This window comes from Rhinopithecus roxellana, chromosome 11, assembly GCF_007565055.1.
Source record: "Rhinopithecus roxellana isolate Shanxi Qingling chromosome 11, ASM756505v1, whole genome shotgun sequence".
NCBI lineage: Eukaryota > Metazoa > Chordata > Mammalia > Primates > Cercopithecidae > Rhinopithecus > Rhinopithecus roxellana.
In genome coordinates this window covers 12,023,428-12,038,243 of record NC_044559.1, presented here as the reverse complement: position 1 = coordinate 12,038,243, position 14,816 = coordinate 12,023,428, and the positions used below count along the sequence as shown (strand labels likewise).

Here is a 14,816-nt window from a genome sequence, read left to right as displayed (position 1 = left end):
TAAAATGGTAAGTTTTATGTTGTGTATATTTTTACCACAAAAAGAGTTGCATGGTTTTAAGCCACACGTTTGTAGTAATTTGTTACAGCAGTAATGGAAAACTAATTGTTGAAAACTATTTGAGGTGATGGATATATTAACTAGTTTGCTTTAATTATTTCACATTTTATTCATAGATTATAACATCACTTGCAACATAGTGAGACCATGTCTCTAACTAAAAATACAAAAATTGGCCAGGCACAGTGATCCATGCCTGTAATCCCAGCACTTTGGGAGGCTGAGGCAGGTGGATCACCTGAGGTCAGAAGCTCAAGACCAGCCTGGCCAACATGGTGAAATCCCATCTCTACTAAAAATACAAAATTAGCTGGGCATGGTGGCATGTACCTGTAATCCCAGCTACTCGGGAGGCTGAGACAGGAGAATTACTTGAACCTGGGGGGCAGAGTTGCAGTGAGCCGAGATCATGCCATTGCACTCCAGCCTGGGTAAAAAGAGCAAACCTCCATCTCAAAATAAAATAAAATAAAAATAAAAATACAAAAATTAGCCAGGCGTAGTGGCACATGCCTGTAATCCCAGCTACTCAGGAATTGTTTAAACCCAGGATGCAGAGGTTGCAGTGAGCCGAGATTGTGCCACTGCACTCCAGCCTGGGTGACAGAGCGAGACTCTGTATCAAAAAACAAAAACAAACAACAACAACAACAACAAAAACTTTAAAGAAAACTAATATATACAGTGACCATTCCTTCTCTCTTCCCTTCCAGATCCTTCTATGGCATTCTCTTTCCAAGGGCCTCTCTTCTCTTTGCATGAAAGCTCTGTGAACACATCTACCTAACTCAGCCAGCTTTCCTCAACAAGGGAAGTATTAAACCACCAAGACTACAAAAAAACCCTTTCCAACAATGGAAGCAGGAACCAGGTGCTTGCCTCTCCCACGTGTCGGGAACAGGCTCGTTACAGGTGTGTTAACTTGAATTACCAGTCAACATGAGTCACCAGGGGACTTGGGCCCTCAGTGGCTTCCGTGTGGCCAGTCTATGCACGCGCACTCAGCATTTGCCCAGTCGGATTTGCACAGGCAGGGCCATCACACCCCATCGGCCAAGACCTCACAACCGGGATGCCAGAGGCCAGTTCAGCACCTCAGAGATGACTCAGTTCACTCCCACCAACCCCACCTCACCCCATTTCACAAACGGGAAAACTGACAACCAGAGAGAGGGATGTGGCATGCCAAGGTGATACAGCAGGAGCCTAAGAGGGCTGGTGCCCAATCCCCACTCCCAGGCTAGAGCTCATCGTTCCCAGGGCAGGGTGGGTGGGTGGAGAGGCTTCCTGTCCTCAAAGCCGCTGGCAGACTCAGGCCCAGTTCTCTAGGATGATTCTTTTTGTTCCATCAGGCGGGCAGCCCGTGGGAGTTCAAGCCTGGGTTGGTGCTTCCTGCCCGAGGCAACAGCAGGTACAGTGGGAAGACCAGGGCTGAGGAGAGATGAATTTTGCAATACTGGGGAATGACTGCCTTCCAGGAAATACAATGAAGGAGGAAGAGATGTGATAAAATCCTGCCCCACCTGTACATTTCACCTATGCACTTTAATCAGATTTTTATGGTCTCCCTCTTCATATAGACTGCAAAGGGTCACAGGACATCTGAGAAAGTCTATACCAAGAAAGGGAGAGACCAAAACAGAAGAAAAGGAACCAAAGAAACAGACAATGATGAGAAGTAGAGGACAAAAATATAATCAATAATATCCTCAGAGACGGAAGAGAACCAAAGAAACAGACAATGGTTAGAAACAGAGGACAAAAATATAATCAATAATATCCTCAGAGACGGAAGAGAAAATATTATATCCACAAAGCAAAAAGGTCAGCAAAGCAATCATTGTGAAATTTGAGAACACAACAGGCAAAAGAAAGATACTAAAACTTTAGAAAAGAAAGAACAAGGGTCCTTTTTAGGGGAACTGGAAGGACACTGGACTTCAACAGCCACACTGGAAACTAGAAGATAACAGAACAATGTGTTCAGTGTTTGGGAAGGAAATTATTTTCAGTTTATAATTCCATAGCCAGCTAAATGAACCACTACTGTATAGAGATATTTGGAATGGATATTTCTATCCATTAGGGAGGAACAGAGATATTTGCAGGCACACAAGCTTCAAAAACAAAAAAACAAAACAAAACAAAACAAAACAAAATCTACCTTCCATGTACTTTTCTTAGGAACTTCTGGATGATTTCAGCAAAATGAGAACATACATAAGGAATATAAAGAAAATAAAATATATAGGATCTAGGAACAGGAAAATCTAACACAGAAGACTGTAAAAAGGTGTCCCTGGACAACAGCTGAGCAGCAGGCCTGGGGAGCAACCAGGCCAGTTTGGAACAACAGATACACGGAAAATCAGGCCCCTAAGCAGGGAAAGCATCCACTTGAGGAATAATGGGACAGGAAGGATTGTACTCCTAATGTGTGACCACAGCACAATACTGGCACAGCATCGAACAATACAATTTATGGTCACAATAATGCAGACATTAAATATTGATGAATATATTGGTTCCTAATCTATCAAGCAGGAAGTCAACATATTTCAAAACTGATAAATGAAGAAACAGTCATATAAGCCTATTCATTAAAAATAAAGAGTTAAAAATGGTTAACTCTGGAGAAAGAGGGAAAGAGGAAGGATGTGTCAGGGGACTGCTGGCTTCATTGTAAGCCTTTTGGATCAACATATTCGGCTTTTTTCATTATTTAATTATAAAATATGTTTGTAATACAGCAATAAATACAACATATAGATGAATTATAAAGCATAATAAAATAAGCATCCTTTATTATCTAACTGTAGAAAGAGAACATTACTTCTGCCAGGCGCAGTGGCTCACACCTGTAATTCCAGCACGTTGGGAGGCCAAGGCAGGCAGATCACTTGAGGTCAGGAGTTCGAGATCAGCCTGGCCAACATGGCCAAAACCCCATCTCTACTAAAAATACAGAAATTAGTCTGGTGTGGTGGCGTATGCCCATGTTGGGCAACAGAAGGAAACTCTGTCTCAAAAAAAAAAAAAGAGAATATTACTACATTCATCTTCTTTTTTTATGTTTTTGAAGCAGTCTCTTGCTCTGTCACCCAGGCTGGAGTGCAGTGGCGCAATCTCAGCTCACTGTAGCCTCAGCCTCCCAAGTAGCTGGGATTATAGGCTTGCGCCACCACTCCCAGCTAATTTCTGTAATTTTAGTAGAGATGGGGTTTCGCCATGTTGACCAACCAGCCTGGTGAACTACATTCTACAACTGCTTTCTGAAAAAACAGGCACATATTTTTTAAGGGAAAGTTAAAATAAAACACTAGCAGCCAGTCTGTGAGACTGATACCAGCATTTGCAGTAGGTCCAGGTTTTGTGGGGCCTGAAGCTTATACAAGGTTAGCAGCCCTCTTCAGGACAAAGAATACAAAACATCTTAGTTTTCTGCGAATGTTACAAATCATAGGACTCTGTGAACTCACTGGTAGTGCCCCTCCCATGGCCCCTCACTAGGGTGCTGCAAGTCCAGGGGCCTGAAGCTTCTGTTTCATTAGCTTCACAGCAATCCCACCTGGGTTTATGGAGGCACCAGGGGCTGGGCTAGACTCCCCGGGATAGGGAAGAAAAAAATAAAGTCCTGGCCTGCATCATGCTTTCCAACTAGATGGGGAGATAAACACAATAGCCCACTTCCAGGAAACACACACTACAATATTTAAGAGCCACTCCCAGGAAGAGTGTGGGGGAAGACAAAGAATTTAGAAAATGTGTTCCCTGGGAGTGAAGCATAGGGGCGTCTGAGAAACCGGCCTCTCTCTGAGGGGCCTTGGCAAACCTAAGCCCTCCTGGCCTCGTCTACCTCACCTATTTTCAGTGAGTGCGCCTGCAGGGCCTCAGTGGTCTGCATGCTGCCTCCCAGAACCTGGGGCTCCTGAAGGTTTTGGAGCTCAATAGCATTATTTCATTGGAGGCAGGAAAGGGCTGCAAAAGGGAGACTCTGGCTTAAATCTTTCAAAAATATTAAAACGGGAACTCTGGCAACAAAGGTCCCACATTTCTGCATGGTGACACTCAGCTAGGGCTGGCAACAACTGCGCACCTCCCTCCCTCTCTCCTTCAGCTGCTGGGGCTGTCCTTGCAGGAATCTGCATGTGTGATCACAGGAGCAGAGGTTTACCAGGGCCCTTCCAGTTGGTGTGTGATGAGCCATCTCATCTCCTTATGAATGGCCGGCCCAGACCCTTCTCTCACCATAGGCTGAGGGAGAGAAGTGAAGAAGACTGAAGAGTGTGATGGCAGCAGGGGGTCCCCTGGCCTCTCCTGGAGAGGCCCTGACGCCCATCAGCCAGTCCTCAGGGCCTGTTCAAACCACTCTGGAAGCTCAGCCCCTTCAAGCCTGGGAGACTTAACAGAGTGTATCTTCCAGCTCCAAATGGCTGAGCACCCCTGCTCTGCCTAGAAGCCTCAGGAAACCTTTCCAAATATCCCTTATCAAGGGCTGCTCTTCAGATGGTGACAAGCTCCCCAGTCAGCCGCCTGCAGCTGGAAGTTGAAGGACCTGCAGCTCACTCTGGAGGAGAGAACACCTTCACTTGGGAATGGGCTGACCCTTCTGCAGTTGGCATTCTAAGCTGTGTCAAGCAGTCTGGAGCCAAGAGTCACTCACACTGGGCCACTGAGGAACAGCAAGAAAACAGAAGGTACCTCAGGGACATGCATGATGGAGAGAAGCACAGAAAATGCATGTCCTTAGCCCAGTCCAGCTCAGCACTTTCCCTTTTCAGGACACCTCTGCTTAGGTGCTCCCTCCAGCTGGTCTGACCTCCTGTCTCCTGGCCTTCCCTGAGTCCAGATGAAGTTCCACCTTGTATTAGTCTATTTTCACACTGCTGATAAGATATAACCGAGACTGGGCAATTTACAAAAGAAAGAGCTTTAATGGACGCAGTTCCACGTGACTGGGGAGGCCTCACAATCATGGCGGAAGGTGAAAGGCACATCTCACATGGCAGCAGACGAGAAGAGAGCTTGTGCAGGGAAAGTCCCTTTTATAAAAGCATCAGATGTTGTGAGACTTACTCACTATCATGAGAACAGCATGGGAAAGACCTGCCCCCATGGTTCAGTTACCTCCCACCAAGTCCCTTCCACAACACGTGGGAATTCGAGATTTGGGTGGGGACACAGCCAAACCATATCATATCTCTTTCAGGAAGCCCACCCTGATCTCCTAGCCACAACACTCGCTCTTCCTGGAACTCTCCCAGCACTTGTCCTAAAATGTTTTCCATGTTCTCTAGTGTTCTAATAAGCTCCCCTTTTTCTAACTCCTAGGATAGATACACATATTACCTCCCTATGTATTAGCTCATTAACTGCCACAATGCTCCTATTGGATAGGTATTATCATCCTCATTTTATAAGCAAGGGAACCAAGGCTGAGCTGACTCTGGACATGCAAAGGTCACACACCCAAGTGCCAGAGCCAGACACTTTTTTCCCAGGCCTCCCCATGACAGCATCAGTGCTACAGGCTGTAGGACAGGCCTCTCTTCCTGTCCCCCACCACCATCTGCCACAGGGCTTACACTGTGAGGCCCCTGACACATACTGAATATTGGCAGGAACCCCAGTGGACCCTGACTCATTTCTTCCACTCTCTGGGTGGCACCTATTTGGTGCCTCTGTTACGTAGGTCCCAGGAATTCTGGGGGCAGGGAGGACACATCTAGGACATTCCCCCTCTCTCCCCCACCCCAAGGCAGGACCTTCAGTGATGTAAGTGGGCGTATGAACATCCCCAGCTCTACTGAGAAGGGGGTGGGGGCCCTGGGCGGGCATTCCAGAGCCCCAGTGTGCTGCCCTTGCTGGTCACAGGTGCCATTAAGTCACCAAAGCCAGCCAGCCAGCCAGCCTCAGGGCAGCACTCCACCAACCCTGACCATATTTTCCCAGGCACTAAACAAAAAATCTACACAGGTGCTGTTAAGCATTCAACTCCCCACCCACATGCCAGAAACTAAAATAGCTGCAGCCTATGTTAATCATTAGCCAGGCTGCGCCTCAGACCTCCCCTCTGAGGGCTGGCACCTGGGGCAGCTAAGCCTGGAGAAACTCCAGGCAAGACAGGCTGGGAGAATGGCAACGGGCAGCGTCTGGAGCCTCACCAAGGGGCTGAACTTATTAAGCAAGCAGGTTCTGAAAGACACTTCTTCAGGATAAAGTCAATCCTCAGTGCACTAGCATTTGGATTACATAAGAATCCTAAAATATTGGAGCTGGGAGGGGCCTTCATGAATCACTTCATTCAACCGGTTTATTTTATTTGAGGTGGGAGCTGAGGCCCAGAGAGCAAAAGGACTCTGCCTGAGGTCTCAGAGCTGGCTGGGGGCAGGACAATGACTAGAACCACATCTCTGATTTCCAGGCCAGTGCATTACGAACCAGGTGGGTCCCCCACCACTCAATGTATTTCTGAGCTCCATCCCACCTTCTCAGGCTGGAGAATGCACTTGAGAAATACAAAGGTTAAACTCCGGAAAGAGAGAAGAAAGTAACTGCTGCCTCCCAAATAATGTCCCATATAATCAAGCCACACAGAAAAGAATCAGCTGCTCCACAGGAGCCTTATGACCCTGTTTCTCTCCAGATCACCTCCCTATGACAACAGAGAATAGGGGTTGGCAACCACTGCTCTGATCTCTCAAGGATATTACCAGCCACGGAGACCGAACATCAGCCCCACCTCAGTTCAGGGTTCAAAGGGCCTCTGCCCTCAAACTCTCCTAGAAACAGTCACATAGGTGTCCCATTTGGGGTTGAAGAAGGCAAGTTGGGAGGAGGTAGCACAAAAAAATAACCCCTATCCCACTGGGTCTTGGAGGGGGCCCCTGGATCCCATGGGGTCTGGAAGATCTGGTGGTGGCTGCAGTGATGGAACATGTGGATGCCAGACCTGATGGTTGGGAGCAGCAGATGACTCTCGGGGCATCAGCAAAGCCACAGCAGCTTGCCAGTCTGTGCACCAGCCCACAGGAACAGAGGCTGCCTTGCTTGCACTGCCTGCAGGCTTGCCACTGTCATGAGAAACCATTCCTACTTCCTAACCTGAGGAACACACGCTTAGCCAATAGCAAGACTGATACTCACAGCAGTAGTTTCAAATTCAGGAGAGCAGTGGGTGGTGTTCCAGAAACTTCTGGTTGTCTTCCTCAACCATCTGTTCTCTATTGCTTTAGTAACGGAACACTCACCATAGCCTGGCACACAGCAGCCCCAACTAAGGACTGTTTCCCAGACCCCTAGCAGCTAGGAGGGCCTGCCATGAGGATGTGAAAGTGAGCTGTCTTGGGCCATGCAGGTTAGGGAGGCACCTGGACGGTGCTACCCAACATGTGGCCCGGAGACTGGCGGCATTACACAATCTGAGAGCCTGTAAGCAATTAAAATGCTCAGGTCCCATCACAGACCTCCCAAATCAGAATGATTCAGCGTGCAGTCCAAGAATCTATGCTTTAACAAGCCTTCCAGATTGTTCTTATACATGCTCAAGTTTGAAAACCACAGCCCTCAAGAATGCTAGGGACAACAGTCCGTAAGGAGCCTGATGCCTAGACAACCTCATGGAATACCCACTGAACTTCAACTCTGATTTTTCAAGAAAGAGTGAGAGAGAGAGTGAGAGAGAGAGAGAGAGAGAGAGAGAGAGAGAGAGAGAGAGAGAGAGAGAGAGGATCCTGTCTTCATTCACAGCCAAATCTGAAACGTAATACAGGTGGCGTGGGGAAGATGATGATGAGAAACTTAACCCAAACAGCAAAAATCAGGAAAGGAATAACATGCAAGTATAATAAATAATAAGCAAGATGCAAAGAACAAAATCAAGTATATCTGGCATGTGAGCAGTCAGAATTCCTCTACCAAAGACAGAAACCACGCAATTAGGTTTGTTGCTGTTATCATTGCCTTCTGTCAACCTCCATCCACCCTCAACCATGTGCTGATTATAAGAGAAACAAATTTTATTTATGAAGATTCTATTTTCAAGATAAACATTTTTCTTCTTTTCTCTTTTTGAGACCGAGTCTTGCTCTGTCGTCCAGGCTGGAGTGCAGTGGTGCGATCTCAGCTCACTGCAAGCTCCGCCTCCCGGGTTCATGCCATTCTCCTGCCTCAGCCTCCCAAGTAGCTGGGACTACGGGCACCCGCCACCATGCCCAGCTAATTTTTTATATTCTTAGTAGAGATGGGGTTTCACCACATTAGCCAGGATGATCTTGATCTCCTGACCTCATGTTCCACCCGCCTTGGCCTCCCAAAGTGCTGGGATTACAGGAGTGAGCCACTGCGCCCGGCCAAGATAAACTTTTTTAAGTGAGAAAGAAATATTTAAAACTAATGGTTGGGCAAAGACATACCAAATAAATGCAAAGAAAAACCAGAGGTGGAAATACTAATATTAAAAATAGGCTGGGCACAGTGGTTGGCCAGGTGCAGTGGCTCATGTCTGTAATCCCAGCACTTTGGGAAGCTGAGGTGGGCAGATTACTTGAGCCCAGGAGTTTCAGACCAGCCTGGGCAACATGGCAAAACCCATCTCTACCAAAAATACAAAAATTAGTCTGGTCTCACAATAAATAAAAATGAAAAAATATGTAAAATTCAAAAGTACATACGTGGAAGACTTTTCAATAATCCTGCCTTAGCAGGCCAAGGGGTTTTTCCAACCATTTCTCTCTGGCATTTGCCTTTATCTGTAAACACAGGACTTGGAGAACTACTCACTAGGATCTCAGGGTACAACAAGGCGTAGGCTAGTCCAGCCCGCTGAGAAAGTTTATGTGGCTTAAAACACAAGCACAGAGACGAGCTTACAATTTGGGGCCCACATCTTTCTGACTTCTGGCCCTGGGAAGTGTTTGTACTGGCTACTCTGTCAAAAGCTCATCTTGCTGCCTCCAATGAGGAAGGAAATGCGTAAATGAGAGGCAGAGCAGTCCGCTCCTTGGACCTACAGGAAGCGGGCAAGAATTGCAAAGTAAGAGAAGAGGCTCCCAGGCAACGTCCCAAGAGTTTGCAAGCAAATCTCACTTTATCCACCCCTCCTAAAAATCTGGCTATCATGGGGACCATCAGGACACCCAAGGACAGGGAGCTCATGATCAGCAGTGAGACCTGATTACTAACTGCTCTGTGTGAGCCTGAACAGAAACTAAAGGGGCATGACTTGAATGTCCTCTGATGCCTGCGTTAAAATTTCTGAGCCTTTCACTTATTATCTTATGAAATGCACTTATTTATTAATTTTAAGACTGTAAAGAAAAGAGATTCTTCCAGATCCTTAGCCATGTATTCTCCTAAAACACAGACAATATGGAATTTAAGGCCAAAGACCAAAGGCATTAAATAACCAGCAAACGACACAAGGTAGGAAGATCAGCTTGATAAGCCTGTATACATGAAACATGAAAGCCAAATTTAAAAGGCTAGAACTCCCACAAATATAAATAGAGCTGGACTTTAAAAAACTACAGTGAGTTTTTGTTATACCTCTCAGAATTTGACAGCCAGGCAAGCAGGGATATAAGGGCAACTGAAGTTAAGAGCTCTATCTCAAGTCAGTGTCCCGCAGAGTACCTATTTTCTCCTTTCACGCCCATGAAACATGTTAATATTTATCATGCAGTTGGCCACAAAGAAAATTTAATACCAGCCAGGTGCAGTGGCTCACTCCTGTAATCCCAGCACTTTGGGAGGCTGAGGCGGGGTGGGGCGATTGCTTGAGGCCAGGGCTTTGAGACCAGCCTGGGCAACATGCTTCATTCACTCATTCATTCATTCATGAAAATGAATCCATTTTGTGAAAGGAGCAAACCCTTGCAGGCACCTAGGTCTGCCTGAGCACGGAGCGCCATGGGGAGGGATGTCGGTAGCAGGCCATCCACATGTTCCCTTCTGGGATTGGAAAGGGAGCAGGAGGGTAAATCGAGGCAACAGGGTCAAACACGTCCTCCTCGCCTTCAAAGCCACCATTTCAGAGCCTGTCTAAACTTACTATCATCAGATCCTCATGTCCTGCTACTCCTCACCCATTCATTCCAACCTCGCTTCTGCTCCCATCATCCCACCAAAGCAGTGAAGGCAGCTGCATCTTCTCCATGCCACTCACCACAGCCGCGATGCCAAGCTGACCACTCCATCCCACGAAGCAGACTCACCCTGGCTCCTGAGATACAACTCTCTGCTGGCTTTCTGGGCCCCTCTCAGGCAGCTCTTTTTCTGGGTCCTTTATAGGCTCATCTTCCTTTACTCAGCTGTTCAAGGTGAGTTCTTCCATCTCGCTGTGCCCATGACTTCAAACACAAACACAACCTAGAAAAATGTCTGTCTAGCCAAGACTCCTCCTGAGCCTCAGACCCAACAGCTTATTTGGTATCTCAAAGATAACTCAAACACAGTATGTCCAAACCAAATACATGATCTTCTTCATCCTCCAAACCTGGTCCTCATCCAGTGTCCCGTGTCTCAGGGACACCAGGGGGATGACTCTAGGGTGAGTGGGGGCGGTCTCTCCTTTTAAGCACACAGTGGGTTCTCAGTAATGAGCCGTTCTACCGGAACATGCCTTGTCACCTACTTCCTAAAAATAGCTGTGACCTTTTTAGTGGACACAGCAAGCTCACATCTGCTATCACCACTCCTTCCCCACCGACACATGCACCCTTTCCCCCAGCGGTGCCACTCCCCAGGCTGGATGTGCCATATGCTCTCCAGCCTCCCTGTGGGCAGCCTCCACATTTCTCCTCTCTGCCCTCACTCAGATTTCCCCCCATCTCAAGTCCTCCAAGTCAGCCACCTCCAGGTGTGAGGGGCAGGGGGCATCTGACTTCCCTCTCAATTTCCTTTCCTTCTTTTCTGCTAAGGCGGAGCCTAAGCCCCTGGAAAACTAGAGATCTCAGAACCAGGCTTTGACCACCGCATGCTCCACCCGCTGCTTCACAACTCCTGGCAGTCACACACCCACGATATCAACATTGTCATCACCACCCCCTAACTGATCTCAAACCCCTTTGCAAACATCTTCTCATCTGATTCTCCATTCCAGGCAGGCATTTTATCATCCAGAACTGTTCTGTGTGTGTGTGGGGGGGGGGGGTTTCAGTGTGGCTGGGTGGCTTGTCCCAGGATACCCAGTACAGAGAACTCTGTCCCCCAATTTCTTGGTGGCCCCCACCCATTCCTTCCTCACTTCAGCATGGGCAAGGCCAGCTGTGGTCTGGGTCACTGTTCAGGCTGTACTTTTAGGATCCTCCCAAATAACAAACAACTATGTGACTATCAGGTTTTTATTTCATGGGTTATAGGAGATAGGATCAGTAAGCCTAATGTGTAACAGTTTCAGCGGTTATTAGAGAGTTCCACTGAATTGCAACAATTCCCTTTAAAAGCACAAACTCCCACCAAGAAAACCTCAGTTTCTTCATTAATCCTAAGAGCTTTCCTATCTAGGTATCACTCAGAATTCCCACTATTCTGGGGGTAATGGGATCTGAGAGTGCTGCAGAGAAAAATCCACAGAAAGTGAAAAGTCTGTTTCCTTGGCAGTGCTGGTGAAGCACACCCTTGCACAGACGCTTCCCCATGGGACCAAGTGTCAGGAACTGCTTCAGGCTTACGGGGGAAGACGGTGGCAAAGAAGAGAGAGGAGGCCAGGCACGGTGACTCACTCCTGTAATCCCAGCACTTTGGAAGGCTAAGGCGGGCAGATCACCTGAGGTCAGAAGTTCAAGACCAGCCTGACCAACATAGTGAAGCCCCATCTCTACTAAAAATACAAAAATTAGCCGTGCATGGTGGCACATGCCTGTAATCCCAGCTACTCAGGAGGCCGAGGGAGAAGAATCATTTAAACCTAGGGAGCAGAGGTTTCAGTGAGCCAAGATTGCACCACTGCACTCCAGCCTGGGCGACAGAATGAGATCTGTCTCAAAAAAAAAAAAAAAGAGGAAGAAGAGGGGTGAATCCAGGAGGAAGGAGGGGGTGCACCAGAAAGGTCCTGGAACCTCTGATGTTCCAGCATTCAGCATGCATTTTGGTTCCACATTCACCTCCTGCCCACACCAGTTTCTTTTCTCTATTCTACAGTTCCCAAGAAGAACCCACACTAACCTATTCTGTCTCAACTCCCACTCCTGTCATCCCAAGTCACACATCACCTCCCCAACCACATGAACTAGGCATCACTAATCGATCCTGGCCTTCTAGACACATCCACCCAGGGTGGGCCCTTTCTATAATATCATGCATAAAGGCATCAGATGGGGCTTCCACTCCCACCTCTTAGTCCCAATTCATCTCCATCTCACCCTCCCCACATTTCTCTGCCTATCCAAATCCAGCCTTCAAGGTCCTATATTTTAACCACAAGGAAACTACTTCCCTGTGCTGCCTCTGTTGTTCAACTAACGACAACTAATTTTCTGAGCACCTACATTAGGCAAGACCTATCCTGAGTGCCACCACCAAGAGGTAAGTCAGAAACAGCCTCCACCCTCCAGAGTCAGAGGACAGGGCGGAGATAAACCACATGGTCACACAAATACTACGGGCAAGGCGAGAGATGAGAACTGAGTCAGTGCTGGAGGGGCTGAGTGAGCTCAGAGCATATCCCATCCCTCCTGCTGGGCAGCAGGCACCGGCATGGCTCCCAGGAGGGTGGAGAATCCTGGGCCAGACGGGGAGGGAGAGCATTCCAGGAAGACAGAGAGCATGCGCTTAGCATGAGCTAAGCCAGAAAGATGGTTCAGGAGAAGCGCATTTCAACTTTAGCTGAACCTTCCACTGCTACTATTTATTGACCCTTACACCTGATTATTTATGACCAAGGCCTGCCTCACACACTTTATGGCTAATCTGGGTGACACCCATCTGGGACACATAAGTATGGTGCAGCAGTCACCACCTGTTCTGACTGGTCCATACCTGAGTGCTGTATGGTTATTAAATAAATGCACTGAATCTCACAACAAACCTGTGAGGCAGGGATTAGTATTACCCCCATTTTACAGATGAGGAAACCAAAGCACAGACAATAGTCAGAGACAAGATAGCAAGATATGTAGGAGCCTGAAGTAGTGGGCACCCAATGCCAGGGCAACAAACTGCCCTGGCACCTCACCTGGCCTCTCTTGTCAGGGAACACCTTGCAGCACAAAGAATGCCTTTAGGAAAGGGGGCCTGTTAATCCTCCTGGAATCCCCAACAGTTGACTGACGCATAAAAGGAATGAGGAAAGCAATGAGAGAGCCAGTGAAGGGTGAGCATGCCCTGCAAACCTTTAGTCCCTGTTGCGTGGGCAGGGCAGGGGCTCGGCCTCACAGCTCCACTCCATGCCTAAGGCAGAGAACAGATGGGAGAACCACCACAAACGCCCAATCTCTACAGAGAGGTCACAGATAGGAGGGCAGAGACAGAAATGCCCCGGGCCGACTGTTTCCAGCTTGGGCTAGCACTGGCTGGCTTAACTTTTCCCCTCCAAAGTCTCTAGGAGGCAAATTTCGCGTGTCTCCTTTAAACCAACAGACCGTTTTACCTTTCTAAGTCTTAAGGGGCTGGCCTGCAGGAATCCCTTCCTGAAACTGGGGATCAAAGTTGGGGAAGGGGCGAAGGGAGGCACAACATCTGGGATGGCTCCCGCATTCTCTCAAACATTGGGGAGAGTTCCTTACAAATAAACTGCAATGGTAGCAGCTCCCAGGAATGTGCGTGCTCCCAGTTTCGGAGGAAAGTTTCTGAAGATAGCCTTCTCTGCTTGCTTTCCCCCAGCCTTGCCTGAAAGAGCGCGCGCACCCCGGAGGGCCCGCGGGGCTGCGGGGCTGCGTGGCCGCGGGGCCCGGCCTCCGGCATCCCTCCCGCCACCCGTTGCCTCCTGCGCCCAGGGTCAGGGCCCCCGGCCTTACCCAAGCCCAGACTGAGACCCTGACCCCTGAGCCCGGGGGGGGCGGGGGCGGGGGGCCGGCGAGTGCACCCCGACCGCACAGGAGGGGGCAGTCCCCGACGCCAAGGCTGATCGAGGGGGCTGCCAGACCGACACGGCCAGCCCGGGACCCGCCGACGCCTCCTCTGTCCCCCACCCCAACGCCTGTAATGCAACCAGGAAGCAGCAGGGCCGCGCTGGGCTGGGAGCGGGGCAGCCCCGGGCCTCACCTGCGGTGCCGCAGTGCACTGCCGCCGCCTGGTCCCAGGCCCCCGGCCGGCCCGGGACCCTCACTCACCTGGCCACGGGGACTCCGGACGCGAGGGGCGAAATGGGACGTGGGCGGGAGTGGCTCTCTCCGCGGGCGTCCCGGACGCGGTGCCTGGGTTCTGCCTGGGGCTGTGTCCCACTCCCGCTCGCGGGGCACTCGGGGCACTCGGGAGTCGCGGGCGCCGCAGCCTTCAGGGCGGGGCGGGAGGAGGAGCCCGCCGGGCGGAAAACTCCGAGGGCGCGGTTGCCCCAGGCGCCGGGGGAAGGGCAGGGAAGGGGCGAGGCCTGAGCGCGGCCCCGCCCCGAGATGAGGTTTGGGCAGGGCGGGCCCGCGAGCAGCAGCGCCCTTCCGGCTGCGCAGCTGCTTCAGGACGTCTCCGGCTCCGGAGGTCCCTCTGTCGCCCCTAACCCCCTGCAGCGCCCGGTGCAGCGCAGAGCCGCATTCGCCCTCCTGCAGGGGTGGGCATTTCCTAAGTCCTCTCCAGCCCCGTGTGCGTCTTTCGTGTCTCTCTTT

General features: G+C 49.6%; 1 protein-coding gene across 3 annotated transcripts in view; it reads right to left on the bottom strand.

Moving 5' to 3' along the window:
- Nucleotides 1-14,578, bottom strand: part of ANXA11 (annexin A11) — a 46,524-nt gene extending 31,946 nt beyond the window's left edge. For 2 of the 3 annotated variants that reach the window (XM_010363276.2, XM_010363273.2), the window contains exon 1: nt 14,331-14,578. The gene's annotated coding sequence lies outside the window, so the exon portion shown is untranslated. Of the gene's footprint in view, nt 1-10,274; nt 11,022-14,330 lie in introns of those variants that run through there. The other variant, XM_010363274.2, reaches the window with a different exon arrangement.
- Nucleotides 14,579-14,816: the final 238 nt, after the last annotated feature.